Raw genomic sequence first — 26,453 nt, forward strand, 5'->3', positions numbered from 1 at the left:
TAATCTCAGACAAGTCACTTTAACCTCTGCTTGCCTCAGTTTCCTTGTCTAGAAAATGAGAATAATACTAGCACCTACATCCCAAGGATGTTTTAAAGATCAAATGAGATATTTGAAAAGCCTTAGCACAGTGACTGGTACATAGTAGGCACTATACAAATGTTATCGATGATGATGATGATGACGACGATGACTTTGGAGAAAATTCTTTGCTACTATTATGCATATGTGGTTTCATAGACTTTAAACTCAGAAACCTAGTAACCATGGCTCTAGCCCTTGCTACGGGGGATTTATCTGTGATGATGTAAATAACAGAAGAAGCAAAAGGGAGCATGATGTAGTAGTGGATGGTATACTGAATTTGGTGTCTAGAAGACCTGGGTTCAAAATCTCCCTTTGACACCAGCTATGTAACCACAGGCCCTCTCAGTCTATGTCCTCACCTCTAAAATGGGGCAACCAATACCCACTTCACAGAGTTGTTCTGAGGCCCCAGTGGGATAATTTATGCGAAGCACCTCGTGAACTTTAAAGCACTATATAAATATCGGTTATTATTAACCCCTTCCTTTTGACTTGCTGCTGAAACTTTCTAATGCATATTGTCTTTCCCAATCAGAATATGAGCTCCTTGTGGGGAAGGATTCTTTTGCTTCTCTGTTTGTATTCCCAGTGCTTACCACATTGTCTTGCATTTATTAAGTGATTAATAAATTCCTTTTTATTCGTTCATTCATTATGATAAGCATCATTGTAATCATCTACATGTGACAATCTTAAGGGGAAGCTTCCATCAGTAGAGGTTGTTGTGGAGTGGCCGGGAGAATAAATAAAAACTAGCAGCCTCCCAAACTAACCCTTTTAGAATGTGAGGAGATGTGCTCCTGCTTTCATTCCCCGACCACTCATAGTCCCCCTAATAGCCACCTTTACTGATATCCCACTAAATTCATCATGGGGAGTCGACAAGTCTGTGGGCCTCCAGTGGGCTCGCTGTTGCTTTCATATTTCATATGGTATATGGATCTTCCCCAGGGCCTGGAATATGCGCTGCATTCCGATGCATGCCAGCATTGTTCTGACATGAGGAAGCTCCAGAGCATAGCGAATGAAAAAGCAACAATTGACCCGGAAGAGAGTGCCGGACTTCTGAGGCCCTGTAGTGAACCTCATAGCAAGGAGGGGCTGAGAGAGAGAGGGAGAGAGAGAGAGACAGAGAGACAGAGAGACAGAGACAGAGACAGAGAGAGACAGAGAGACAGAGACAGACAGAGGCAGAGACAGAGACAGAGATAGAAAGACAGACAGACACAGAGACAGAGTGATGAGAGAGAGAGAGACAGAGACAGAGACAGAGAGAGACAGAGACAGAGAGAGAGACAGAGAGACAGAGACAGAGACAGAGTGAGAGAGAGAGCGAGAGAGAGAGAGAACTTAGAAAGAAGGCTTTTTCCCCTCATTTTGTTTTAAAACATTCATAATGTGCTAGGCACGTGGTGTGCGCATACACTATCGTCCTGTTTTCTGGAGGCTTACATCTTAAGGCATCGTTATTATTGCCATCCTCCTCCTCGTTGTCATCTTCCTCTTCATTCTCCTCCTCCTCTTCCTTCACATACTCATCCTCTTTGCCCTCTTCATCGCTATCCTCCTTGTCCTGATCATCATCCTCCTCCTCTTCCTCTTCCTCCTTCTCCTCCTACCATTCTTATTTTCATCTTCCTCCTCCTCAGTATCATCCTCATCTCCCTCCTCACCAACTTCCTCCTCCTCCTCCTCATCATCATGATATACCTTCCACTTTTAGAACACCATAAAGTTTTTTAAAGCACCTTCACACGCATTGTTTAATGCAACAAACATTTTAAGCACTTCCTCAGATGTGAAGCACAATGTCAGGTACTGGGCTTAAAAAGAACAAAAAAAAGAGGAAAAAAAAATCCCTGCCTTCAAGAAGCTTCCATCTGACTATTTACGTTTAGTTGTGACAATCTGGTAAAAGAGCGTGGTAATTGTTATCCTCATTTTGTTGAAGAGGAAATTTGTGTGAGAAAGACTTAAGTGGCTAGTATGGCAGGTACCAGAACAGCACCCATATTTATGGTGCCTTAAGGTTTACAAAGCACTTTCCTCAGAACACTTCTGAGATAGGAATTATAAGTGTGGTGTCCCCTCTGAGGAGCCCCCGAACTTCCACTTACAGATTGGATCCCCCACAGGGTGACTTCACTAGGATGATCATTTCTAAAACTATAGCTGAAAAGCCCCTTTAATGGACAGCCAGTGGCACAATTAGGTTAAAGTACTGAGATGGCATAGTATAATAATAACAATAGCTAACATTTCCATAGCATTTACTATTGCCAGGCAGTGAAGTGCTTTACAAATATTATATTGTTTGACCCTCACAACCTTGTGAGGTAGGTGTTTTTATTATCTTCATTTTACAGGTAAGGAAGCTGAGGTAGACAGAGCTTACATGACTTATCCAGATTCACATAGCTAGGAAGTGTCGGAGGCTGGATTTGAACTCAAATGTTCCTCACTCCATCTACTCACTCTTCCACTGTGCCATCATTCACTCTATTAACCTGAGAGGCAGTCCCCCACAACTACCCACAGCACCGGTATGAAGAGCAGGCACACAGACAGAGTACACTATTAGACAGACACACATTTAGGCGACACACACGGCCCAGGCAACTTACATCTCCAGCACTATAGAACTCAAATGTCTTGTCCCTTTCCTCAGTGTCTTCATGCGGTCCCAGAGGGCACAGAATCTCTCCTGGGCAATTCACTCAGCTCGACCCCCTTGTCCCTCTCTGTAGTCCAATTCCCAATAGTCAGGAGAGAGAGAGAGGAGAGGGAGGGAGGGAGGGAGAGAGAGACAGAGACAGAGAGAGACAAAGACAGAGTCAAAGACAGACAGACAGACGCAGAGGCACAGAGAGACAGAGAAACAGAGACAGAGAGGAACACAGAGAGAGAGAGAGACAGAGAGAGAGAAAGAGAGACAGAGACAGAGACAGAGTGTCAGGGCTAGATCTCTTCTCACCTGCCAGAGGTCGCATTCCTCAGAGTTGTTTTTTGCCTCAGCTCTCAACTGACTATTTAGAGATTGTCTCTCTCTTTTTAAAGCTTCACCATGGGAATGGCCAATCTTTTGCTTCCCTCCAATTCCATCCATTCTGATTGGGATGGGAACTTATGCATACCTCATAAAGGAGTGATGATGTTTAAACCCTTAGACCTCACCAGCTCTTTGTCTTCTTTACTTGCCTCTTATCTTTGATCATTTTTATTGACTGGGTAAAGGAAAAATCATTTGATCAGAAGTTTCTGATCAACTTCCTACCACTAGTGTATCATCGTTCCCATTTTTCGGATGGGGAAATTGAGACTCAGAGAGAAAAAACAACTTACAATCATATAGCTAGAAAGTCGCAGGGGCAGACCTTCCATTCAGATCTACTTATCTACGGATCGCACATCGTCTTTCCACTGTATCACACTATAGCACATAGATGCTTCGTGTAGCAACCTTCGAGAGGCATCACAGCATAATGATAGCATGTTGGTCCTGGATTCAACAATACTGGGATCGTAAAGAAGTTTAATGCGAAGTTATGAGTAGAAGATATATCAGATTCCATGCTGTCTTGGGTGGGGTGGGGTGGGGGGGAAGAAAATCTGGAACTCAAAATCATGCGGAATTGAGTGTTGTAAACTAAGAATAAAAAAATCTTAATTAAAAAAAATATTGGGATTGAAATCCTATTTCTTTCACTAGCTGCATGACTACGGTCAAGTCACTTAACTTCTCAGACACTCAGTTGCTCATCTGTGAAATGGGGTGGGGGGATGTTGGACTAGATGGTGTTTAAGGACCTTTCCACTTCCAAATCTATGATCCTATGATCTTCTAAAACTTTATAAGGAATGTCTCTCTCCCTCATTCATCACCCAAATAAGGAGAGATGGACAGAATATGGAGGAGTCTTGGGGAGAAAAGTTTAAATGGGAGGAAAAGAGAAAAGCTGGAGGGATTGAGATGAGTACACACACCACTAATATGATGAGAAGAGGTGCATATATTTTAGTGTTTCATCTTGTGTGGAGCTTCCTCAAGTGCCCTTGGAGACCACTTCATTACCTAAAAGATCTCATTGAAGGGAAGTTTTTCCTTCCCTTAAAGCCTCATCTACCCTAATTTCATGCCATTATTTCTCATTTTGGTCTGCTCTCTCAGGAAGAAGAACTCCTTATTTCTCTTGCTACTTATACCTGAGGACCCAGCGTTGGTGTATATTAGATCAATCTCCCCTGGCTTAGGAAAATTCTAAGATTTTTCACTTGACCTCCAATATTTTCTTGGGGGCTGCCCCACTCCATAGCATCCTCAATGACACAGCACACACTGTCACACAGGCAGTGATCACAATCATTAGGAAATATTGCTACAAAGCCCCACAATTCACCCAAGAAAGGCCATTGTTGGCATTTTCTGGGATATCTAATCAAAATTTGCTTTAAAATATAATTCTTGCCGATGATCTGCGCTTAATGCTCTTCTTTGTATACTTGTTTTCATTTACGTATCCATAGACATGTTGCTCCCCTCCCAGTTGAATATAAGGTCTTTGGGGGCAGGAGCTTTTCCATTCTTTTTTGTCTTAGCTCAAATACTTATCTGAATCTGTGATTTCATCAATGTATATATTCTCTCCAGTCTGTCAGCATTTATTAAGTGCTTACTATACGTATGCCAGGCACTGTGCTAAGTGCTGGGAATCTAAAGGACAGTAAAAAAGCTTTTTTTGCTTTCATAGAGTTCACTTATAGGAAGACAATATTTAAATAACTATGCCCATGTCAGAAACATGGAAGAAATGGGAAGTAATCTCAGACTACTTGTAGAGGATAGGATCTGAGCTGTCTTGAAGGACATCAGTCATAACCTGGATGGTCTACCTGTTTTTTCCTATGTGAATGGTTAGGTCAAAGTCTGATGAATGGTCATGTATCTCATCCAGGAGTCTCTATGAGGTTCTGGAGTTCAGTGTAAACAGTACAGTGTCATCCACAAACGAGAATTGGGAGGACCTCCCTGCCCAAAGGAAATCTCTCCTCAACTTGAACTCTGTATAGAATCCCCCTAATGGTATCAATCTCCATCCCCTACCTCAGGCATCATTCTCCCAATTTTATACCTCACCTGGCATTAATGGTCCTTGAACAAAATTATCTCTGTTGTTTATCTTTAGAAGAACCTTGAATTATTTTGATTAATGCATAGGAGAAATGCTAGAAGAGAGTTTTGAAGGTGGCATTTTATTCTGTCAAATCAAAAGCTTTTTTTTAAGTCAACAAACAAGCACAGTGGGATCTTAAATTCTCTACATTTTTAGTCAATTATGTGATGATAAAGTTGTAGTCTATTGTGCGATATCACTTGTGAAGGACTGTGTATTCCCTACTAATATTAATTTCTTCAATGTGTATGGAGATTACTCTAATCAAAATTTAGTATGTATGAGAAAATAGTCAAATAAGGTAGCAGTTGTCAACATCCTCTTGGTCACTTTTTTGCTTTTAAGGTCTGAGACGTTATCCATGCCTTTTGCATGGTCTTCTCCTTACAGTACCTTGTAAATAAATCCCTCAGTGCCCTTACAATTATGTCACCTCCATCATGAATCTCCTACACATACACTTGACCTAATTCAAATGCTTTTATTGTCTTCCCTTTAGTAGCATTTCTACCTCCACTATAAGCATGTCTAAGACTGGTGTTAGAGTTCAAGCATGGTACTACCACCATCCTTGATGGTCAAAAGAGTTTGCTGCAAGAACTATTGCAGATCTTTTCCATTTTTCTTCTATTTGTTGTACTCCTTTTATATTCATCTTTAAATGCCTTGGACCTCTTGCAAAGCTTTAAAAATGATTAAACCTTCATACTTCTTGCTGATTTATGAAGTGTTAATTACTCATAAATTTTTAAGCATCTTTTTGCTTAAGACTGTATAAATGAATTAATATTCTATCCAGTGTTGCCCTTAGTTTCTCTCTCTCTCTCTCTCTGTCTCTGTCTCTGTCTCTCTCTCTCCCTCCCTCCCTACTTCCCTCCCCCTCTCTGTCCCTCTTTTGATTGACAATAAAGTCAAGTATCCCCTGATGAAGGTGCTTTTTGAGCTCTTATTTTCTCCTTCATAAAGAAGCTTTGTCCTTGTTATAGTGATTAATTTATATTAATCAAACTTCTGTATGAAATTATTATAGTTGGTGCCTATGTACTTCCTTGCAACTGTTTTCTATTTTTTTGCCATAAATTTTTTCCACAATTTTATCCTTTCTTTTAGTTTTGTCCTAACTTTGATATTCGTACTAACAAGTCAATGGTCTAACTATACATAAGGAGCTGAGGCAAGAACAATTCCCACAGCCATAATGAGTAATTTCCTGTCTATTAAATATAATCAATTTCATCTTTTGTAATGTTATTTTGTGCTTGTCATGTCCAGTCTTCTAATTCTTTTCTCAAAGAAAGCATTTATAATGTACGGAAAATTGTTATGGTGTATGAAATGTTTTTACCCTTTTTGTGTGTGACGCTTTCATATAGTTTGCATGTCTTTGACCTCCCTCATTCCTTATTCCTGATTCATATTTTCTCAACATCCTTACCTATTCCCACTTTTTCATTGAAGTCACTGAGTAACCAATATTTTATGCTGATTTAATTCGGAGAGTCTTACTGAGTCATTTGCAGAACTTCTCTTTTCCTAATCCTTAGCAACAGCTGTTGGTACATAAAATACTGTTGTTTTAATGGTAGATTTTTATTTTTTGCAAATGCTTAATAAATTATATGTTTTTTGTCTTTGGATGCCTGGTAGAATCAACTCAGCCAACTCCTTCATTTTTTCCCTTATGGAGAACCTGTGAGGCACATCCTGCCCTTTACCTGCAAATTTCTTCTTTCTACTGGTTATAGGGAGACTATTAAGATCGATATAATTAAATTTCCCCAGTACCACATCCATCCATCATTGAACAAGGACCTCACATTTAGAGGACCCACAGCTAAGTAAATGTTTACAGAAGCTCTAAAAGCAGTGTGATCATTATCTCCCTCTCTTTTTTTGTCCCTCTTACACCATCAGGACTAAGAGCCGTTTTGTCCCATGAGGTACTATGGCCAAACAATTCATCAGCAAGTGACCTCATGATAGTCTCTTCTCTACTCAGTGGGGCTGGTCCTCAGAAAGCAGACATAGTATGTTTCTCAAACCATAGTCAAAGCCTTTCCAACCGTTCTCTGCTGGTATGAGCCTTTGGAACTCAATGTCAACTCCACATCATGATGAGGCATTGGATTTGAACTCTGGAGGATAGATTATGTTTTCCAATTTGTAAATATTATATTTGGTACTAACTAGTCCATTGAACCTCTATTTCTTAACAGGATAATTGTTTCATTACCCTGGCAACTAGTCTATAATTAGGTAGATAATTCTTCAATAGATCCATACAGATTAAGTGACTCACCCTTGGCTGTGTTTATACAGTTAATAAATGCCGGAAGTCTGATGCGAATCCCCATTCTCCTAAAAAACAAGTTCAATTTTCTATCCACTACAGCATATCCCCTTCTCACTTCTGCATATTTTGCTCATATTAATATCATGATAGTTTGCTGACACCTTGCACTTAAAACACAAATATATGCATGTTGAAGTCTGAGCAATAAACATTCTTCATCCACTTGGTCTTTCTAGTGTGGATGAACAGGTAAGATTCTTTTGAGTAATTATAGATCTTTTCTAAGAGGCTATGAAATATTCTGGTGTTTAATAAAATCACCATGATATCATCCACAAATAGGAGCATCCAGAGGACCTCATAATCCATGAGCAATCCCTCTTTGGCTGGCACTCTGAAACTTGTCCAATCATCATGGTCACAAATATCTTTCACAAGCACATGTTGTATGCTGTTGCCCTGTTGTATGCCTCACCTGATATTTATAATCACAGGGTTAATTCTTGAGGGAATTACTTAGGTCTTTTGCAGACCTTTTCCCTCTTCTCATGAAAGCAGAGACTTAACTTTTTAATACTAACATTCTATATGTGTCACTATGGCAATGAGACATGGTATGCAATCTGTCTCTGAAGAATTAGGAATTAGTATCACCCAGAGGGAAATAGAAGGTTTATGGTGGTTGTGAGCAGTTTACAACAAACAACCAATAGGGAGCTTTTGAAAAAATAAAAGTAAGAGATATCTTCAAAGAATCATATGACAGGAAGAGAAGATGGGATGATCACATGGCAAAAAGGTGAGCTGGTCATGTGGTAAGAACTAGCTATAATAAGTGGATAGCCAGGGTGCCCTAATGGTAGAAAATAAGAAACACCTCGAGCATCTGGGGTAGACCCTTTGGGCTCTCACTTATAAGAGACATAGACAAGAGTCCCACAGGATGAGCAGGCATGGATGGATTTTGATCTGCATTGTTGAAAGAAATCCCAAATTGATGAAATTTTAGATCTATTTGAGTATTAGATAATAAGCTCCTTGAGGGCAAGAGCTGCACTTCATTTATCATTGCATACCTGGTGGTGGTGGTGCTTTACAGAGAGAGGCACCTAACTGTTCATTGGATGAATGAATGTATCTTCTCTCAACTAAGCCATATGTAGTAACAAGGAAAAAAAAAGTATGATTAGGAGGGTGTGGACACAGCATTGAAAGATGAGGGTGGGGCAGGCACAGATGTTGGCAAACTCAGGAAACTTGTAGCCCCTAAGAAGACATTTTTAAAACCATATGCTGGGCTATCACTATAGTTCTATAACCTTTTGTTTTTGTTTATTTATTTTAAAGTTGTAACTTTTGAGTGAAGGATTTGATGTGATCTTTACAAACATTTGCCCTCCCTTCCTTTTTAAAATCCATGGTGCTTAGCACAAGGCATTACCAGGCTGTGTTGGTAAAGCAGAAGGAGCCCTAGATCTGGAATGGGAGGGGGTCCTATTCTAGTTCTAGCCATGTGATCCTGGACAAAAGTCACTTTATCTCTGCAAGTTTCAGTTTCCTCATCTGTAAATATGGGGAGAAGAATTTTTGCCATAGCTATCTCAGAGGATGGTTGTGAGCAAAGCCCCTCTGGGAACATGTAAATGCTTTAGACACTCGAGTTGTCATTTTTATTTATTGATTGAGAAATTACTCAATCTGGAACCAGGAAATCTTATTTCAATTCTTGCTCTATTTGCTTCCTGGGAAACTTTGGCCAAGTCACTCAACTCATTTTTAAGATGAATGTATCATCCAGGCAATCACGGAAAGTGTATCAGATTTGTACATGGGAGACACTGGCAGAGGACCTCCCAGCTTGGCATGCCCACATCAAAGAAGGCACTGGGCTCTATGAGGGAAGTAGGACTACAGCAGCAAAAGAAACATGAGATGCACAAATTTAGAGACCTCCCCACTCCAAATATTCATGTGGACTATCTGTGCCTGTCCTATGGTAGAACCTTCCGAGCTCATATCGGTCCAATCAGCCACAGTCAGACACAACGTACCTTGACTCCAATATAGTGATGTCATTTTGGTCCTCTTCAAGAACAAAGGACAACAACCAACCAACCATCAGATTTGAATTATAAAGAACCTATGCTTACATCTCACCTCTGCCACTTAACTTATATAAGGTTTGCAAAGCACTTTACAAGTATTCTCATTTGATCCTGATGACAACAGTAAAAGATATGCTCTATTATTATCACCCCCATTTTACAGATAATTAAACCGAAAAGTTTACGGGATTTGCCCAGGGTCACACAGTTAGGGACTTAATAAAGGATTTGAACCCAGGTCTTCCTGAGTCCAGGTCCAATACTCCGTCCACTACACTACCTAGTAGATAGTGGCTACAAGCTGTGGGATCTTGGACCATCAGTTTTTCCAGTATCATCTTCACCTGTAAGAGGAGGGTGGCCAACGTAGAAATTTCCTCCAAGTCTTTTCCCTAAGTCTGGGGTCCTATCATTTTTTTCTAGAAGTTTAAAGGCTGTTGAGTGGACCTAGGTCCTCTCTTCTTTGTTTATAGACATCACTTCTATATTTGCTTTATGCTGGCAAAGTTTTAAAAGACTTTTTCTTTCTTCTCTACAGCTGTGAAGTAACAAATCATTTGGTTTTGGCTGCCTCTGAAGACATAAGAGTGAGGGTGGAGGGGTGGGGAGAGAGGAAGAAAATCTCCAAAGATTCAGGTGAACTCTGGTCAGTTTCTGTTCATTTCAATTCTCTCTCTCCCCACCTCCCCAACCTGGCCAAGTTTTCTCATTACTAAAAGAAAGCGGAAGCGACATGACCCCAGATCTGTCCAGGGGCCCAGGGTGAGGGCCTTAGTGAGACGGATGATTCACACAGCGGGGAAACTTTGCTTGCTGGTTTTCTGCCTTCCATTGGGAGAGATTTGATGTTGTGAGTCAGAGCAATCCCTCTTTCACTCCTACCCACCATGCAGTTTAGTTCTTCATTAAAAGAAAGTCCATTGAGGTGCTTAAACACAGAACTCCCTGTAATGGGGAATACTATGAATTACCTTCGACCCGATATGGCTTCATTTAATTGGAATAAAGCAGAGACTCCCCTGACTCCAGGCTCCCTGGAAATTATACCTGAATTTGCCTTGCTCCTCTATGGGCTCAGGTAAATATGATTGGGGCACAAGGGGATTAAGAGCAGGGCTCCCATTAACCATAATGGTTGGTGCCTGGCTGATTCCCCAATTGCACACTCCTCCCTGCTCAACCCCAGGAACAGGCTTGGCGGTATGTAAGGAGTTGGCTCCCCAGTGCCCCCTTATGAAGAAGGTGTAGTACAATTTCATTTAATATTGCATGGGTTTCCATTAGCCTGAGTAAATTGCTCTCCATCCTCAATTTAAGACTCCCTCTTTCTCCTGATTATCGCTCTATTTTGGACAGCCCCACCTGGCCTCCCTCGGCCTCAAAGCCAGAATGGAATGTGTTGTGGATTTAACCTTGGGGCACCTTGGTTTGGCTAGCACTGGGGTTGCCCAGCCCTTCTGCAGATGTGTCCAGCGCCAGATGCCTCCATTTGAAACCTGTGGTCTATGCAGCACTTGGAATATTTGCCCTGGCTCGTTGGTTTGGGATAGCATTCAATTCACTCTGTTGTTTGTTTGTTTGTTTGTTTTGGAGTAAGGGATTTGGGGTTTGTGGAGGAGGCGAGAAGTCCTTTAGGGAATGCTCCACATCTGCTTGGTTTTGTGTTCTGATGAGTGTGACTCAGTGTGATGCAAGACGTTTCCTGGTGTTGCACTTAGGATCATAACAGTAAAAACTCAACACTTCTCAGACCGGAAAGAAATACCCCGCTGAAGTACAGTATCTTAAAATTTTGATAATTTAATGCATCTGTGATCTCTTACAGTAGATGTTAGAACTCCCTCCGGTGGCATAGATTGCAATCCATCGCCATTTGCCCATCCAGAATGACCCTTGGGCGTTCATTCTCTACTGGGGACCTTTCTCTAGATTTCTTGACATCATGTGGATACCAGTGGAGTACACAAGCTGTCTACTGGTTCTCAATATCTCTCTCTCTCTCTCTCTCTCTCTCTCTCTCTCTCTGTCTCTCTGCCTCTCTCTCTCTGTCTCTCTGTCTGTCTGTCTGTCTCTGTCTTTCTGTCTGTCTGTCTGTCTGTCTCTGTGTGTGTGTGTGTGTGTGTGTGTCTGTGTGTCTGTGTGTGTGTGTGTGACTGGCCCATGTTTTTTTTCTGGAGATCCATCTCAGGAATCACGTTCTTAACATCATTTCTCCCACACTTCTTCTGCAACTATGCCCATTATTAGTATGAATAGGAAGGGAACTGAAAACTTTAGACTTTCCAGGAGGAAGTTATTCCTTCTGAGACCTGGGACATACTGAGTTGACAAATCCTCCAGCTATAGTTTCCTAGGATGCTCGCACAACTGACCACCCCTCTTCTCTTCTCTTGGCTCTTTGCCACTGGATTTTGTAGAAACACTGGTAGCATGTTCTCTTCATTGGCCCCACCCAGATTCAATTCTAAGTAAGGCAGAGATTAAGCAAAAGACGTCCAATATTGGTACTGATTTGGGATGTGATTCCCACTCCTCATGTGCATGCATCTCCTGTACTTCATTTAAGCCTCCTTCCCAATGATTCTGGATAGGCACAGGATTTGGAGTCAGAAGCCCTGAATGTGCATCCCAGATACCTGTTTGACATTTGCTAAGTTACTTGCCTTTCACATGCTCAGTTTCCTTCTCTAGAGAATAAAGGGATTGAACTCCATGATCTCCATGGTTCCTTCCAAGTCTAACTCTGATGATCCCATAAATTACCTTTGATCTCTCCCTTTATTTGATATGCACCAGGACTAATGCAAGGATAGGTTATAAAGCCCATAATGATGGAGATAGTAGACTATAGCCAGATGCTAATTGTTCTTATTCACTCATTTCGGTTGTGCCCCACTCTCTGTGACCCTGTTTGGTGTTTTCTTGGCAAAGATACTGGAACTGTTGGCCATTTCCTTCTCCAGCTCATTTTGCACATGAGGAAACTGAGGCAAACAAGATTAGATGACTTGTCCAGGGTCACACAGCAAGTAAGTGTCTGATGCCACATTTGAACTCAGGTTTTTCTGAATCTAGGACTGGCACTCTGTCTATTGCACCACCTAGCAGCCAATTTACTTAATTCAGGCCCTCAGACCACCCGCCTGGACCATTACGACAAACCTGCCACCACTCTTTCCCCTCTACAATCTATTCTTCGGTTGCTGCCAGACTCATTTTCCTTATTCAGTGATGCAAGCATGACCCTCCTCTACTCAAAAAGCTTTGATAGCTCCCTATTATTTTACTAAATAAAACCAGCTTTTCTGTCTGTGTCTACAACCTATTGCCTCCCTTCTTTTCCTGATTTGTCTACTATTGATCCCTATCACACACTTTGTGTTCTAACCAAATCGGACTATTCTCCCCCATTCCCTGAATATTTCCTGAGCTCTCCAGCATCTATCCCTCTGCTCACACCATTATCTAGACCCTGAGTGCTCCCACTTCTACCTGTTGAAATCATTCTTTAATGCCCGTCTCAAATGTTATTTTCTTCGTGAATGAATGAAAATACTTATTAACTCTTTCTATATTCTAGGCACTGGTAACACAAATTCAGAAGTGAGGCAGTCAATTCCCCCAAGAAGCAGCCATGTTCTAAAGGAAGAGACAAACACATATACCAGAGTGATGGCCACAGAAAGGAGTTATGGCCTGGGAGGGCTTTTCCTGAATGACCCAATCATCAATTCATCTGCTCGGGTCACATAGAATTTTTTATGTATCTCACTAATGCACTGATTACACATTATGTATTATTCTATATTATAATGATTTGTTACCTGTTAATATCCTAATAGACAGTCTTGTCCGTTAAGCCAAAGATGGTATTTTGTCCAAACTTTGTTTCTGCCTAAGAAGCTCCATGTTCTGCAAACAATAGGCATTCCATAAATGTTCATAGAAGTTCATTGAATTCAAAGCATATACCGCAGTATTATGGAACTTCAAAGCCTGAAGCTTGACAGTTTTTGTTTACCTCCCCACATGCCACATAGAAAGTGATACAATCACAGAAAATCATAAGCAACAACCCAAATCTTGGCACTTTGGGCACTGTGGTGTGGGACACAAGGCATTATACTGTTGGCATTAGTGTGAATGTATGAGAGGTGTGGCTGCGATTTCATTCTTAGAAGAGAAGAGGGAGAGAGGGGAAGGGAAAGAAGAGAAAGAGGAAAGAAGGAAGGGGAAAAGGAAGCATAAAAAGCATTGAGCTGAGAAAAATGACTAAGAGAATCACATAATGAGCTGGACTGCTCATTTCCATATGCTCAGGTTTGCCCTTGGCCACTCAAATGAAGAAAGGGATTCAGGGAAGTTAAGCAACTTGCCCATGGCCAAGGCAAGATTTGAACCCAGGGTCTCTGACTCCAAACTCTGAGTTCTTTCCACAGCACCATAAACTGTTCTAATCTTGGTCTACAGAACGAAAAATGTTGGCTTTAATCAGGAGGGGCACTGGTTCTAAGACTGTCCTCACTAATGCCTAAAGAGGCATCACTGTGCATCTGGGCTTGTGTGTCTAGCATTCACCTCTGTGTACATGGGAAGGCTAAACTCAATAATCTGCCAATAAGGTCTTAGGTGTTATACAAATGATAGATTCAGATGTGGAATGTGTGCGTGCTGTTCAGGACCATGTGACAAAGAACAAACATTATATGCTCTCTACTTTCATCCCTCCTCCATTCTCCCCCTTCGCTTCCCCTTCCCTATCCCCTTACTTTCTTGACTTTTTCTTTCTCCTTCCCTCTTTCCTTTGTTCACTCCTTCCCTCTCTCCCTTTACCCTGCTCTCTTCTTCCTCTTCCCTATCACCTTCCCCTGTCTTCTCTCTCTTCTTCTTCCTTTTGCTTTTCCCTTCCCTTCTCCTCTTTTCATTTCCCTTCTTCCTTCCCCTCCTCCCTTCTTTCCCTCTTCCCTTTCTCTCCCTCCTGTCCTCTCTATCTCCACCTCTCTCTTTCCCTCTCCCCTTCCCTCTTACCCTTTCTCTTCCCCTCTCTCCCTCTTCTCTCCTCTAAACATACAAAGAACAAAACCATAGCCACACGCCACATGCATTCACATTTTTGATGCTAGGAATAAAAAAGGCCCTGTTACAAAGGCTCTAAGCTCTCAAGATGAGATCCTAGAGTCTTCATGAAGATAAAACACGAACAAACTTTTATGGAAACTCTTGCCTGCAAAATGACACCAAGGATTGGCTTAATACGATCGAAGAAAATGCAGTGGCATCTTGTGCTCACCTGAACTGCTGCTTCTGTGCTCTGTTTCTGGGCATTTGCCAGAGCAGGAGAGGCAGAGAACCCTAAAGTAGACAGTGCCCCCAGCACTTAACATGGTGATTTGTCTACCGTGGTTACTTTTTTAGAGGCTGAATACCTGGGTTCTGTTGCAAGCTCCACCACAGTAGTTCTGTGAATCTGCCTCTTTCTCTAGCTTCTGTTCCCTCATCTACAAAACTGGGGATGGTAATAGTTGTGTTACCTTCCTTATGGGGTTATTGTGAAGAAAATGTTTTGTAAGTTTCAAAGTGCCACATAAATGGGAGTTATTATCATGATCACCATGATATATTGGAGCGCTGTTATGATGTAATAGCCCTTGGTCTCCCACTTAACACTGTGAGAGAGTCACTAAGTTCCGGCAGAAGCCAATGAATCAGAAACAGCAGAAACTGACTCAGGACTTTTTGGAGATACTGACAGATTTGGCTAGACAGCCAATCTCAAAAGGTGTCTCTACCGCGCCGCCCCCACCCCAAACATATGATCAGCCAACCAGAATCAGGTATCGAACGTCCCCTATACTTCACTGTTTCTCTGAGACATTTCTCTTACAGTTTCCCTTACAATTCTCTTGGAAGGAACCTCTCCATCAAAAGAGATCTCACCAGCCAAGCATGGTGATGGGGTCTTTGCATGGGCCAACCCCCCCTCCCCCTTATTACACTCTCAAGAACATTGAAGATGGGGTTGAGTACAGGCTCTGCTCTTTACTCACTTGGTTGCCCTTGGGCAAGCAAGTTGCCCCACCCTCTCTGAGCCTAACTTCTCTTTGTAAAACTGAGGATAATCCTACTTTCACTACTTACAAGATTGTTGTAAGGAAAGAGCTTTGTAGACCTTAAGTCATGATTCGATTCAATTAAACAAATGTTTATTAAATGCATAATATGCACAAAGCCCTGTGCTAGGCTCTTGGGATACACAGACCAATAAAAAAAAAGAATGTATTCCTTGACCCCAGGAAGCTTATACCTCTGTGAATGCAGGCTACGGTTATTACTATTAGCACTATTCTTCTCATCTGTTTCAATCAGGGTTCAGAGAGAGATGGTCCTGGCACGAGTCACTAGCCTACTACTATTCTTTTATATTTAGTGTTCTGTGCACTGTTGCACAGGGAAATTAAAATACTGCTTTTCTCTAACTTAATAAAATAATCAGAAGGTAAGCTCATCTTTTAGTGGCTCACTGAAAGCATTTGGGACAAATTCACTAGAAGATAGGATGAGATGAGATGCACATCATCCTTTTCTCACATAGGTTTCTGGTTTTTCCATTTTTGAAAGTTTTCCATTCAAGGTGGCTTGGAGATTACACGGCTTGAGGATGGCAATAACTATTAAAAATGTTGTCCTTGAATTTGTATGGATTGATGTTACGTAGGTATGATAGTGGGCAATGACTTCATGTGTGATAATAGTCCAATTCCCGGACAATTTATTTATTATAATTCTCAAGGATATTTTGAGTTCTGTATTTATAGTACGGGGATTTGTCATATGTTAGTTAATGAAAGATAGTGAGCTTTGTATGTACAATTCAAGCCAGTAGGTGCTGCTTTGTTGTAGGTGTTATTATTATTAATAATAATAATGTTCCAAATGTTTTGAATGAATTAATAGAGTTAAAACATGGAGAAGTGGTGTAAAAGATGTCATCAAGGAAATGTGTGATTAACCAAGAGGGTCAGGCCATATGGGAAGAGTGAGCAAGACATAACCATAGGCTAGCCTATATGTTCCATTGGTATCCTTTCCAAGAGAATTTGAAGAGGGCCCCCAGCATACTGGGATAACTCTCTTGTGACAAATTTACATAAAGCTATGGTTGGAGTTGAACAAGGTGGGAAGGAACAGATGGGTTACCTTTTGCATTACTGGAAAGAGTGCCCTGAATGGTGAGATCACAGGGGGAAAAGAGGGCACAACAAATAATATGCATGCTTAGGCAAGATGGCAGGTGAGAAAATGGCTAGGAATTAAGGTAAAACATGGCTGAAGCTAGCCAAGAGTTGGTGGTCCTCGTAAAGCACTCATTAATCAGAATAGTGGGGGACCTTAGGGCAAGTGTTATCATAGAATTTGAGAGTTGTAATTGACTTCCTTCCCACGTCCCACTTACACAAAGCTGAAAAGGGTTCAAGAGCAGAGAGCGTCAGTCTGACCCGGCATGATCTCTAGTCCAGGTGACTGGGCAGCTGTCAGGAAGATGGCTGGGCAGTAGGCTAGTCAGCCCAGATAAAGTGGGTGACATGAGTCACTCACCAATCAGGACAGTGGGACATTCAGAGTTGAATATCAGGGCAGATTCTCTGGTCCAGGCAGCAAGACATCTGAGAAAAAGGTGGCTGTGGAGCAGGGCATATATATGAAAGCTTATAATTTTATTTGGTTAGATGCTAGCTGTAGACTGTCTTTACAATTGACTATATAATGGAATGATGCCATACTGAATAAAGGAATAAACACTTCTTCCTAATAATGGCAGAGCACAAAGAACAGCCCAGAGGCCAGAAGACGGTTTGAATTCCCTCTTTCTACCAGAATGACTTGTATAGAGCGACAATTAGCAATTCTGGTGCCTAGGGTAAGCAGGTGGAGGTTGGGGTGGGGGTGAGGAAGGGGTGGAGAGGCTTCAAGGAAAAACCTCATATCTTGGGAACGAACTAAGCCTTTGTAGGGGGCAGACAGAGATCCCAAGAAACCAGTCCTATGGATGTGACACCATGAAGCTGCTGCTGAGGAGGCTGATGTCAGGGGAGGGAGAAGATCAGGAACGACTGACCTGGGGTACAGAGGATGATGGGTCAGGGCTGGGACAAAGAAATGCCATCTAGTGGCTTCCTGTTTTAACTAAGTAACCTTCCTAGCTAGATGCTGACTTCAATTGTTTATGCCTGCTGGAGGCACCCTTTACCTTACATCTCCCTGGGGAAAAAATCCCAGTCCCCTCACCATAGTTACGGCTCTGGTCCTGTGTGACCTTAAGATATTTCACTTCTATACATCTCATTTTTCTGATCTGTGAAGTGAAAAAGGACTAAACCAAATGATTTCTAAGGCCATTAGAAGATGTAAATCCTATGTTCTTTCACCTATGGTAACTGTGCCCTAAAAAGAAGAGTTATCATTCAATTCAACAAACATTTATCTAATGCTTATATGTGCAAAACACCTTGTTAGACAATGGGGGTACAAATTAAAAACTAAAACTGTCTGTGCTTATATTCCTTTGTAATTTGGAGTAGGATCCTCAAGGCTGCCTGCAGAGACTTGCATCCGTGTCCTCTTTAAACATGGAACCCTCCACCCTCCCAGGATGACTCTGAGGTTTTTGTTGGAATCTTTACTAATGAGAAATGAACGATGCAATCACAGAGCTCATTTTGAGTTCGCAATTACGTAAGGATTATTAATGAAGCAGCAATGTCAAAACTGTGTGAAATCAAACTCAGATTTAAGTACTTAAAATAAACAGATATAAAGTAACAGATGTCCCGTTTTGTTCTCAGATGATTTCATCCCTTGTTAAAAATAAATGTCTGGCTTGAAAGAAAAAAAAAGAACTTTACTTCAATGTTAAAAATTAATTGAATCCAGAAACTGGTAAAGCAACTAAGTGATGGTTTTTTAAAACAGTATATTTAAGGAAGGCAAACACATATTTGTGTCAATTTTTGTTTCAATAAGTAATGAACTCACTGCAAAACACTAGTGCTGATCGCCAAACTCACATCTACCTAATCTTAAGGGAGAATTGTTCTGTAGTTACACAGATAAGAATGGGGCCTATGGTGCTTCAAAGAAGAATTTAGTGCCTTCTTAGAAACTAAAGGAAGAGGAGTAGAGCTTTCTAAAGTTATAGGGCCTGATTTTCATTCACTGCAGCTCTGGAAATCCCATTGGGCAAGGGCTTGCATTGGAATTTCACACAGAGGAATTCCCAGAGCAGCTCAAACAAGTAATGGGAAAGGCAAATTAGGTCATTTTCTCTGTCCCCTTGCCAGCTTCCTCTACTGTAGTTAATTTTCTCCTGCTTTGATCAGGCACATTTTAAATGTTTCAGGAGATGGAAATTGTACCAGTTGTCTCCCTCAACAGGTCCATGGTCAACCGCCATTGCAGGACTAGATTTTCCATCTGTGTGGCTAGTTGGCAATTCTCCAAAGAACCACGAGCTGCATTTGCCTATCATTCCTCCCGATTGTCATTCTCCTGCCCCATTTGGTGGGATTAGGAAGCCAACTGCTAGAATCCCAGAAGAAGGTTTGTCCATCTGAGAATGGCAAAGTTGCTCCCAGGAACATGAAAAGACGGCCAATTTATGCATCAAATTTGGGCACAAATATTCCAGCTGCAAGAGGCATCTGGGCATAGGAAATACAGAATTAGCCTTGGAGTCAGGAAGACCTGGCTTCAGGTCCTACCTCTAAGGTATGCTAGGTACTTGACCAAGCGCATGTTACTTAAATTGCTCCAGACAATCTCTAGGACTATAAATTACAGACAGGTTACTGAGGTGCATCAGTGGAATAAGTTTCCATAATGGGAGTTCCTTACACTGATGAAATCAGTCCGGGGCCCTGAGATTTTAAGTGATTTGCCCATGGTCAAAGTACCTTCCAATCTTTAATTCTGTGCAATGGCAGAATCACAATGCTAGCTTTTTAAGGGTGTAATGACAACTTGGACAACGTCGTCACTTAGCAGTGCAGATGGTAGTTTGAAAAACATTCCGGATAGGAACCTACAGGCTTCCAGAAAGAAGTCATATGTTTCAAAGCTCCTAGCAGCTGGGAAAGTAAGAATCCCTTGTACCCTGGAGAAAATAGCAGAATATTCATCATTAAAGGACTACATGTTTTGTCATAGTTGTATCCAAATTAGGGTTGGCTTTATGCAGAAGAAAAATATGTGCCTACCAAGGAATGATTTGAAAAGTTAGTGTTACAATTAATTGCCATCCTATCACTCTTCGCCTTCCCCTCCAATCTATATTTGTTGAATATCATTATTTGGGGGGAGGGAGAAAGGTGATTTCATTGGTATGGGGGAACACCCTGTACGGAAATACCCTCCTTCTATCTACTGATGTGGAACAACAGCTCCCCTATAATGTAGAGATTTAGAGTCATCCAGAGCATTGAAAGGTTAAGCAATTTGACTGTGGTCTCTCAGCTAGTATGTGTCAGAGTCCAGACTGGAACCAAGGTCTTCCTGAGTCCAAAGCTGGCCTCTAAGCCCTGTACCACGCTGCTGATGGGAAGCAAAACTGGAGCGATTTGCTGGGGAGCAGAGCAGAGCATAAGTCTGGAATCCTGGCTGGCATTATCAGCAGCAATGAGGATAATATAGAATTTAAAAATATGAATGCTCTGTATGTCTGTGATTTCCCTGTTTGACCGATTCATCTCTACAATGCCAGTGGATAACTTGCCATAGCTCATGACCCTAATGTGTTGTGGGAGACCACGTGTGTTCCATATCCTATTCCAGCTTACTTCTCATGCATTTCAACTATTGCAGTGGAAACGTCAATTCCCCAAGCCAAGAAGACCCCCATCTCCCAGAAGCTCCTACAAAATCTAGAATATAGATGAGTTTGGTCCAATCACATACTACATCCATACCCAGTGGATTTACAGCACACCTGCATTGGAGGTAAATCGATTGGTGTTTCTTAATCCTAGAGACTACCAGTCAAGTTTTCTTCTACTCACTGAAGCTTAGTAGCTACATGCCCTTCACTGTAAAGAGAATTTTTTGTCCTCTCGCTTGGGACTAAAGGTCAAAGTTTAAATCTATATTTAATGCCATTTTCTGAAAACTGGATTTGTGATTCCCTTTATGTTGGTATTACATATCTTAAGGGATTTCAGGGAGAGAAATCTGGGAAGCCCAGCAACTGAGAATGACCTTTACTTTAAATGTGTAAATAGGGTAGATCCTGTGTTTCTGGCTTTTAAGCCTTCTAATTGCACTTCCAAAGGCATTCCTGAAAATCGAGGGTTATGTTGATCAGGCTGTATGTAAACTGCTTTGAAAGGAGGAAACTTTGATCTCTGACTAACACAGAGGACAGGTCAAAGGTCAAAATCACGTGCTTTGTGTTGTCCTGTTTTGTAGTGTTTCTTTTGAAGACAAGAGAGGAGAGCTAAAGTGATCCCCATATTATAATATGCAAATAGTATGGCCTTTAGCTCCCTTGGAAAAGGGAAAGTTCAAATTTACTTAATTCTATGTTTCCTAGTATTTTATAAAATGTTATTGAAGCAGTATCAGAATATTATTCAGAATGTCAGTTTTAGAATATTTCAAATATTTACCTAAAGGGCTTTTAGAAAAGTGGCATTCACAGTCACAGCATGCTGTACGCAAAGCAGGTATGAAACTGACTTTCTTCACATTTGTAAGCTAAACTTCATGTAATTAAAACTGAGGATGTGCCTTGCCCCATCCCAATTTTGTATCTCTAGCCATGTGCATAATGTAATAATTAATAAATAGACCATCACGAACCTGCTCAGAAAGAAAAAAAAATAACCCTTATGGCACAGTCTCCTTATAATTAGACTTACAAACTGTATCATATACTATCAGATAACAAGTTAACTATGTATCTGCGTACATACTGTGTATCCCCAAGCCTTCTGCCTCTTCTTCTCCGGCCCTCCCCCCAAGTAGAAATGAAAACAGGTATTATTTTCCATTTTTTTCTTTTTGTCATCTGGGACTAGCCATAGTTGAAAAAATGACTAAGTGAACGAATGAATGAATGGATTGAGGGAATGAATAAATTGGCTTACTGAGAGTAGAATTGGTATGTAACATATCTTCCATCTAAGTTTGAATTTTGAAGTACTGAATTTCTCAGTGTGTTTCTATTTTTTCACTCTAGATTTGTGAACTGATCTAGTTTCCAAAAGCCTATTTTCTGTAGGTCCTGTTACTGTTCCCTCCCAGTGTTGGGGGAGAGGGGGGAGGGCATCTCCCTTAACTACACTGAGATGTTGCTCCTTCTACAATGTCATTTCTTATGACCAGTGCTTTCACAGAAGAATAACCATAGTTGCATACTACTCTCCCCTGGCTCTTCCCCTGCCAAAAAACAAAAACAAAAACAAACCTCAAACTAAATTGTGGCATGGATGATCTGGTGTTTCATCATCAACTATCATTAGTAATAAAATGATAAGGAGGAAGATGAGGAATACGATGGTGACAATGACTAACATCTTCATGGTACTGTAGAAAGAACAGAGATGGAAGGTGGAAGGGAGAAAAAAAGATTTTTGTTCATCGAAAAAAAAATTTTATTTTGTTTTTTGGAAGGGGGAAGGCAGGGCAATTGGGGTTAAGTGACTTGCCCAAGGTCACACAGCTAGTGTGTCAAGTGTCTGAGGCAGAATTTGAACTCAGGTCCTCCTGACTCCAGGGCAGGGGCTCTACTCACTGTACCACCTAGCTGCTCCCAAAATTTAATTTTTTTTACAAGCATTTCTTTTTTTAAGTTTTTTTTTGAGGGGGGAAGGCAGGGCAATCAGGGTTAAGTGACTTGCCCAAGGTCACACAGCTAGTAAGTGTGTCAAGTGTCTGAGGCCAGATTTGAACTCAGATCCTCCTGACTCCAGGGCTGGTGCTCTACTCACTGAGCCACCTAGTTGCCCCAAAACTTTGATTTTTAAAAAAGAAAAAGGACTGTGTAAAAAGTCAGAAGAATTGGACCCATTCTACCTGTGTGACTCTAAGCAAGTCAATTAATTTCTCCTCAGTTTCCTTATCTGTAAAGTGAGGAAAATGGACTAGCTATGTTTTGGGGCCCCTTTTACTGCCTATGAACTGCTGCTGAAGATGATGATGATGATGATGATGATGATGATGATGATGATGATGATGATGGTGATGATGATGGTGATGGTGATGGAGGAGGAGGAGAGGGGCATGCCTTGAAGTCAGGAAGACCTGGATTCTTTAATATTCCTCTTTACACATGGTAACTATGTCACCATGAGCAAGGCATTTAACCTCAGTGCTCTAGGCAATGGGTAAAAATTTCAAGTTGCAGATAAGTTGCTAATTTGCATCAGTAAAGGGAGTTTCCACAGTAGGAGATCCTCCACCTAGATGAAATCACAGATACAGACAACCACAGACAACTTGCTGCCACTACCACTACTACAGTATGTGGGTATTGAGGGAAGACTAGTCCCTCTGGCATGAGGGTTGCTGAGCCCTTTTTTTCCAGGCTGCTTTTCACCTTTGGTGTCCACCTGCCACCCAAGTCTCACCTGCAACTCCAAGAAGCTGTAGCATGTGCACGGCAGCCACACCTCAAGGTAAACAAAATTGGCAGACAGTCTAAACAAGGTTGAGGGTAATGGAAAGACCTCAAACCCCCTGGTAAATTAGAGGGGTGTTTACTCCAAGCATGTGAAGACTCCCCTAGGCAGAACAGGCGAATGAAAACACTTTGTTCCAACGGGCCATGTGGGGAGTAGAAGCAGGTGCTGGAGAGCAATCAGGGCTTGGTTAGACATCCAAGATGCCAAGGTCATCCACTGCATCCTGAGCCATGGCCAGTCATCCTGACTTTTGTCTTGCCAATGGACTTCGATAACTCTGTAAGGGAGAGTGAGGCTAATGACTTGGTGAAGCTCTGCCTCACTTAAATCCAGTTCATTCACAAGTGAAGTCATTGGTCCTTTTTGAAAGGAAGGATGAACAACTATTACTACCTCCACCATTACTATTCATCTGAATAATTTTTCTACTACTTTAATAACAGAGTCAAACTGCTTCATAGTCAGTCACTAATAAAGCTGAATTTAATTTGCCGAACCTCTTTGCATCACAGTGGATTCAGGCATATTTTGCAAATGATGTGAACAACAGTTTTCGGAGGTTAGGGAGAGTTTTACATACTTCCTTTGGGAAATTTATCCCCGTCCTTCCTATGCTTAATTTTTCTTTCCCGTCTTTTATTGTTGAGTTACAGCCAGCTTCTTCCATCTATGTGCCCCTTCCCCCTAAAGAATTTACCCTCAGTCTCTCTGACTTCACGATTTCTCTTCCTGCCCTCTTCCCTTTGTGGCCTCAGCTTTCCACAGTCTGCCTTTGTCCCAAGGCGCCCAAATAGCTGTCACTGAAATGTTTCAACCCTCACCTTTCCACTGCTCCAGCCAGTATCCTTTATTTAACTGCTGCCTTAGGCACTGTGATGAAACTGCCTTCCCCCTCCTTCTCTTCCTCTCTCACCACACTTTCTTCCCTGGGGCTTTGTAGTACCTCTGGCTTTCTTCTTACCTCTCCAATGATCTTTCATCTGTTCTCAGAGCTTCCTTCCCTTTTCCCTCTGCACTTCCCTCTGAGATGACCTCCTCTGCTCCTACAAAGAAGGACTTAAAAAAAACCCTGAGCAACCGTCTCCTCCACCCCCACTACCACATCTTTTTGGGTGCCTCCTTTCTCTTTTAAGGTGAGTTGCCATCATGTCAAACTAAAGCAGGCTTTTATTGTCTTTGCCTCAAGCCTTTTCTGCCTTTTCTTCTTCCTGTTTCTCCTGTGATAACTCTATCTTCCCTCCAAACTCTGAATCATTCAACTTTTTTTGCTGCCAATTTCAATTCTTGTATCTAGGTCCTTTTTTTTTCTCCCAAAGAACCTCAAAAATTCACCCATTCCCCTCTGCCATTAGCAATAGTATATCCATCCAGCTTTGTCGTTACTGACTTTCATAATTAAAATCCCCTTTCTTTCCACGGTTGTCCTAATAATAGGGGAACCAAGGTTGGCATCTTTTTGAGCCAGGGCAGTTGAGTCTTATCATTCTGAAAGCCTACCTGATGCCCTGCACATAATAAACAATAAATATATGATTTGATTTTGATTTTAATCTATCCAATAAACATTGAGAAAAAGTTCATAGCTCTGTATCACTTGATTGCTAAGCTAATTAATTGCCTGCTTAGTTCACTGGCTTCCCTGCCTAATGACAGACTTTTGATTGGCTACTGAGCTGAAATTGATAGTATGTACAAGAGACTCTGGGGGCAACAGGGCTTTTTTCACCTCTAACATCCACGGAGGAGGAGAAAGTGCTGTAGGGCTAGGGCAAAGGGAGGAGCCTATGAGCCTCTCATCTGTAGCCCTCATGGAACCTCAGAGTACTAGGCCCTGCTGTTGCTGAGAGACCACCAGCACCAGCATATGGCCTTGTTCTTGCTTCTATCCCTGTTAGGTCTATTCTTTCCTTCTGGAAGAGTACTGGAAATAGAAAAGACTAGACTAGACTTTATGAGCTTTGAAAAGTCAAGAGAGCTTCCAGGGGTTCATGAACTAGATAGAGTTTGTGGGGCAGCTAGGTGGATTGCATGTAGGACTTGGAGACTGGAAGACCTAAGTCAACATTCTTCTTCAGACTCATGCTAGCTTATGACCTTGGCCATGTCATCTAACCTTTCTGTCTCAATTTCTTCATATACAAAATGGGAATTATGCTAGTGCTTACCTCTCAGCCCTGATGTGAGGATTAAATGAGATAATATATGTAAAGTGTTATCTGAGCCTTAAAGCAATGTATAAGTCCTAGCTATTATTATTAGCTGAGTCTGGTCCATTAAGACCCAAGGAATGATAAGGATCTCAAAGGTAGGATGCCTATCCTATGAGCGAGGGATAAACTCTCTCTAGGAGTCATGCATTCAGAAGTGAAATTGTGCTTTGTAGCAAATGCTTTAATTTGATCCCTCTCTCCCCACAGATCCAGACAACCACTGAGGTAATATAAGGGAGAGTATGTTCCCATATGTTAGGGGAAAATATTAGTAGTTGTCTTTTTGCTATAGCTCCTCAGTAAATATCCCTTTATAACAGCTAATTGAAGGCAATTGGTTATATGAAACAAAGGCACTGATTACTAATGACTGACGTGATGGAGAACACATGGGGACTTGAGCCGATAGCATTAGTTTGAGACACCCCACCCATCAAAGGTACTCCTAGAACTTTAAGGGGAGAGATAGTCTTACTCCTGGAATCCAAATTTCCAGCAAGAGTGAGAGTTGGACAAAGGACTAACAAATCTAATAAAAGCTACAACTGCTTGTCAGTTCAACATAAACCAAGTCAATTTTCCTGCTTTGCCTAATAAAAATCTCAAAACTAGAAAAAAATTTTCAACTTCATTTGTCACTTTCCCTCGACCTACACTATTTTTCCCATTAATTTCATTTCCATCAAGGGTTTAATTAGGGGCACATCAGTGGTATGAGATAGAAAGAACTCTGGCCTGAAAGATGAGTCCTGAGTTTTAGTCCAGACATCATAATCACCTATTTGACCTTAACCAAATCACTTAAACTTCTCCAATGATCTCTGAGTCTCTTCCAGCTTGTAGAGTCTACAATAGAGGTGTCAAACATTCATTGTAGCCTACAACACTCCCTAGTGCTGCCCAAATCAGATTAA

Source organism: Trichosurus vulpecula, chromosome 9, assembly GCF_011100635.1.
Source record: "Trichosurus vulpecula isolate mTriVul1 chromosome 9, mTriVul1.pri, whole genome shotgun sequence".
NCBI classification, from domain to species: Eukaryota; Metazoa; Chordata; class Mammalia; order Diprotodontia; family Phalangeridae; genus Trichosurus; species Trichosurus vulpecula.